The sequence below is a fragment of the Mercenaria mercenaria genome, chromosome 12, assembly GCF_021730395.1.
Source record: "Mercenaria mercenaria strain notata chromosome 12, MADL_Memer_1, whole genome shotgun sequence".
Classification (NCBI taxonomy): Eukaryota; Metazoa; Mollusca; class Bivalvia; order Venerida; family Veneridae; genus Mercenaria; species Mercenaria mercenaria.
This window is the reverse complement of record NC_069372.1, coordinates 12,098,195-12,104,194: the sequence shown is the minus strand read 5'-3', so window position 1 is coordinate 12,104,194 and position 6,000 is coordinate 12,098,195.

The window sequence follows — 6,000 nt, the reverse complement described above, 5'->3', positions numbered from 1 at the left end:
AAGTTTGTAATTTTAAACGCAATTTATTTGTCTCTTGGTTTGAAGATTGATCAGAAGACGAGTCATGTCAGCGCTGGTGTTGAATTTATGAATAAAGTTGTGAAAATGTATCCTTTAATTTTAGCGTTACCTAAACAGTATGGATTCAGTTTTCATTTATATATTTCATATTTCTCTATGCTGTATAGTTGAATATTAGATAATAAAATAAGATAAGTTTTGCACATGAAATTAGATCGATGTTCAAAAATTATTTGTCAATCTAGTCATAACAAAACCACACATTTTGTCTGAAGGTAATATAATGTTGCTGTTGGAAAAGAAATTGAGGCGTCAAGTATTTACCATAAGAGCTGGTTTCCAAGTAACGCTATAGACGGTGATACCAATCAGAATATACCTTTTGGAGCAACGTGTGTGTCCACACAGAAAGAAATAAAACCCTACTTAATGTTAGATCTCGGTGAAGAGTACAACATTACTGGTGTAAATGTTTACAGAAGATCGGACTGTTGTGGTAAGAAAACATTTTGGATAATTACGTTTTGAAACTTATAAACGAACAATTTCAGTGTAGTTTGTGTGTCTGCTTGGTTTCTATGAACAAATACTGTGACTCACCATTGATAAAATGTGGTGCTCTAAGAAATAAAGCATCAATGAATTAGACTTTAAAATGAAGTGATTGTAGATAACAAATACATAATGTCATCGTCTTATTCCACCAAATCTGTGTTGGATAATGGGAAGGACATCTTATAAAGAATAATGACATTAAGCCATTTTGCTATCTTTGTTTAAACGTTGTTTAGATTATCCCTGGTACCTGGATCATTCAGTTCGATTGAATCGTTTCTACTTGCGACAGTAACTACGCCAATCATAAGATCGTATCTCTGTCTCGGTGTTTGCTTCAAAACTAATTATAGACAGTTAATGAGTCACTTACCAATTCCTTAATGATCTTTGACGTAATGAAAATATATTTAGATTTCACTTTAAACCATTTCCAAAACATTAAATAATCCAGAATAACACAGCAATACTTGTTTTAAACGGAAGATTTTGGCGCTATTGAACTGTTTTTCATGATGAAAACATGGATTAGCTATGGGTACACTGATGACGTACCGAAAGCATTTCCAAAGTTTGGATATACCCTATGTCGAAAACAAGACATGTAAAAGTTGTGGCAAAAGGAAGAGCAGCCAACATTCCTACAGATCTGTGAGATACAAGTTTTTTAACATTTGTCGGGAAAGGGTAAGGTATTCTTTTAGAAAATTAAATTGTTAAATGTATATTAATATTATAAACTAGAATATCATATGAGATCGAATAGTTTACCAGAAGAAAAGAAATGATTTTAAAAATAGGTTTAGCTGGTATTATAGTGAGACACGATATATAATTGTCACAAAATATATATCTTTTATAGGAATCCAGTTTAGTTTTACTACATAGTTTACTAAGATCTGCTCCTTTCCCATATAGAACTCTACACGAGTTGTTTTGTAAGTAGGAATGAAGGGTATCTGAAATTATTACTAAAATAATCATCAAATTATCTCTTTCGTAGCATTTAGAACAACCTTGCAACAACTAGTTCATGATCATTTCAATTTGTGTTGGGGATGGTTTCTTGGCCGAGTGGTTAGGGTCGCTAACTTAGAATCACTTTCCCCTCACCATTGTTGGTTCAAGCCTCACTCGGGCCGTTAAATTGTTCTTGTGATGAAGCCATCAAGCTGGCTATCAAAGGGCAGGTAATTCAAACCTTGTTGCCCGCTAGATGAAATCTTTCACACAGGGCAATAAAGGGCAATTCCTGCACCATAAAAGCGGGAAAAAATCTCTATGTTAAAAATAAGTGTCGGTGCCTTAAACCTAACAAAAATGTTTCAGACTTCACAGTTACAACCATCTCCTAAGACAATGGTTGAAGAATCAATGCCTTTCTACAGATGCGATTCTCATTGTCGACAAGTACATGATGTTGTAAAGTCGGAAAAGTCAATTAAAGATTTGATCAACAAGGATTGTCCATTCAAAACCGGTTATTCGGAGGAAAGTTTTCAAAATATAGAAGTAGAAAAAGGAATTTTAATATAGAACATAGATTTAACAATGATGCAATTCAACCATAATGGGCTAATTCAGCTAAAGTATGTAAATTGACTTCACACATTATTGGTGGAAAAGAGTCCCTAAACCAATTTGTTTAATCTTTTTAATTGTACGATTACAGTTGATATCATCTTACTGCATAAATATTTCACGAAAAAAAAGTCTGCAATATGCAGCAATTTGAAATTATGAAATAATCAGTAATCAAACATACCATTGTTTTTACAGAAAGAAGTGGATTTCGTCTTCTTACTTTCCCTTATCACTTTCAGAGATATATTTTTATGAATTTTGTATAACTGAAGATATTACAGGATTTTAAGCTGAAATTTAAACAAGTGCCTTTTTGACAATAAAATTGCATTCTGTCATTAACTTTTTACATGCATGATGACAAAGCAGCCCTGTTTAACCAGCCAGGTGGTTGCAGATGCACGAACATCCTCTTATCATAACGGGAACAGTCGGCAAAAACATTCTATTGTTTGATAGATTGATTTTAAACAAATATTTAAACAGAAAACATATTTAGGCAAAAATACTTATGCAATGGAGCGCATCGTATTTACGTACGTAGTTTTGAAAGTAATGCTTGATAATATACTGTGAAAAGTACAATAATAGCCATTTTACGTAAATAACAAAGGCATAGTTCAATCAGAGAAAAAAGACATTTCTTAGTTTCTGTCTGTTTAGAAGAAACAAAGATGCATGGTATAAGTCACTTTGATTTGTTTTAAATATTGTTTGTCAGTGATATTAAAGTTTGTTCTTTCGAAAACATATTTAGATTGCAATCTTTTGTAGAACCTTTCCGTGTGTCATTTGAACTTCATGCTATTGAGGGAGATAGGACAACACTGAATAACATGTTGAAGAAGATAGCAACACTAAACAGATTTGGCATTCTAGAAATTGAAACCAAAGATGATCAGTTATTAGCAATTACCGCTGGAAGTCTACAATATCATATGATTTTTGTAGTCAATACAGGTAACTGAATGATAATTAACTCTTTGTTGTTACACTTCTTTCATATATGTAACCTCGAAACATTAATCCTTTCCGCTCTTTGAATAAAAATATTAAGCAAAAGTTAAAGTCGATCATAGTACCGCTGAAACAGGTTCTTACAGACTTTATTGACCTTATGTTTGCGAAAATGAATGTAATAGGCATTAATATAACGTACGTTTTAATTTTAAACTTCAACTACACAAACATATTTGTTTATTATGATTTCAGGCACATGAAAGTATCCAATCTATACATTTTGTTTTTTTCCATGAATATAGGAACAAGAATTGACACTCCGTTCTTCATGATAGCTTCTGTCATTGTTATGGCAATAACCTATATGTGAGACAGAAGAGAGGGACAAGCTATGAATAACACTGTGATTAACACTGGCTCAGATTATGAAATATTATACGTATATTATGATGTCGCAACAAGTGCCTTGGTACAAAGACTAAATATATATAAGTTAACAAAATGACAGCCGATATCATTGTGTTATTATGTAATCATATCGAGAAGGACTTAAGTGAATCATTTGTGGCATAACATGAGAAATTGTTTTGGCTGTGCTCATCTTATAAGCACGTATATTTGATGAAAAACAATTCTTTACTTATTGCAGTGACTGAACAAAATTTATGTTGTGGACCGTAGTATTATCCATTTCCACTACCGTTCATGAACAGGCACAATAAAACCGAGCCCTGTAAAATTTTCTTTTTGCGTCGTGTTGAGCGACCAGTGGAGTTTCCACTTTCTCTTATTTTTAATTTATCTAGTAATCAAACGATTTCATTTCATTTCTATTACATTTATTTAATACTGTTGTTTTAGTTCCCAAGAACAATTATATATTAAGAATGACATCATGATGTGTCATATAGTAAAATCTGTAAAAAGGTCGTTTGGAAGCAAAGAATGCAACCAAGAAGAATAATAGCAAACTCGGTTTGATTGAGTCTGTTTATAAGAGGTAATGAAATATGCAGCACCTCTCACGCCCCCCTAGCACTCGCTTAAACGGAACTCTATTACACATAATGTTGAATGGACTCCATGATACCAAAGGACCAGACCAGAAAATATAACAATAATGGATCCAAGTACGTGGAGTATTTTTCAAAAACAAAACATGTGTATCATTGTCAGAAAGTACTTTTGTTCTTTTTCAGAAAAGCGTGTCTTATAGTTGTACACAAATCACACTGATGAACATATACATGCATAAGGTGTGTAAGATTTGCCAAGTTTGGAGCAAAATGCAGTGTTGTCTCCCTTAAACTGCTAAATTTCTATAGTCAACTTGTCCATCTTGTCTATCTTTCAACTTGGACAGTACCATTAACTGTTAAAAGGGAGCGGTGGTCTAGTGGATAAGGTGTCAGACGTTCAATCCAGGGGTCGTGGGTTCGAGCTCCAGTGGGGTCACGACCATGACCTCATATGACACAAGTACTGGATTTTCCAGGAAGCGGACACGAGAGTGGTTCCAATGAGCTTGAGGCTTTCATCAGTATCGAGCTAAAATAAATTAGTATAAACTAACAGTTAAAAGGGGTACATGCCAAAAAGATCGCAAAGACAGAATCAGCCGTGTCCGGCATGATAAGGGTTAAGGTAAATTTACAGCCTTACAGTACTTTATTATAGAATTATGTAGGCTGAACATTGAATTGGTCTGAAGATAACACTCAAATAAATTTGTTGATGACCGTAATTGTGTTTTTTTTAGGATTTTGTGACTTTGCGCTATAGGACCTCTTGGATCACGAAGTCCATTCAATATGTATTTCATCAAAGGGGCGTGGGGTGTTGTACATTGAATAACCGCTAATAATCTGACTCAAATAGACAGAGTATGCTATTTTTTGCGTGGGCGCATTCTATGCTTCCAAAGCATCTTCATTTTTATTATTATTATAAATTTGATAGTTTATCATTTTAAGTTTTAAACCTGAACCGTCTGGAGTAAAAAGAGTAAAAAGATATTGATTTAGAAAAGTAAATTTAATATATTTATATCTTAATTCAGGACGTGTCAACAAAAATAAACGGTGACTAGTCGAAGACTTTTTCTTGACTTTTTCGTTTTTTTTCGGAGAACTGATTCAACTTGAGCAATTCTGATTGTAACTTTAATACGCGTATCATGTTAAGAATTGTAATAACCAATTGCGTCCCATATTATATAAGTGATGTTTGTAGAAGCATAGGATACATCCAAACAAAGAAAGGAGACATGGTTTGATTGCTTCTGTCCAGGAGACGTAATGGAAATTGCAACAACACTTATACCCTCTAGCACCGTCTTAAGTGTAAATCAAGAAGAAAGAGAATTGTGTTGACGGCTTGATCCAAAAATACCTTAACAAATAACATACTTAATCCAAGGTGAATTTTACGACCGCCACATTGTATTGAACATTTCAATTGTCATAGTTTATCAAATTAATGACCAGGTGCTTTGTGAGCAAGGAAGCAACCAAACGAAATAACAGCACATTCAGGTTGTTCATTTGAGGTGATGTAGAGTTCAACTCCTCTCACGTAGCCTTTCATCAACGTAAGCGTAACTTGAGAATAAAACAGTGAAAGGATTCCATGTTTTCAAAGAAGAAGTAATAAGAACTAAGTTTACATATAGTCGCATACGGTAACAAAAATAGGTAATATTTCCATAAAAATGTAAATGAATTTCATTAAAAGATTATGAAAGATGTAGAAAACGCCCGAGGTCCAAAAACTGTTACTATTCTTTAGCGTGCCAGGTGTAAGCCACTCGAGAGTTTATTCTAACGAATATCTTTAAGTTTAGCTGAAGTAGCGGGAAATCAATCTACGGACACCTATTCC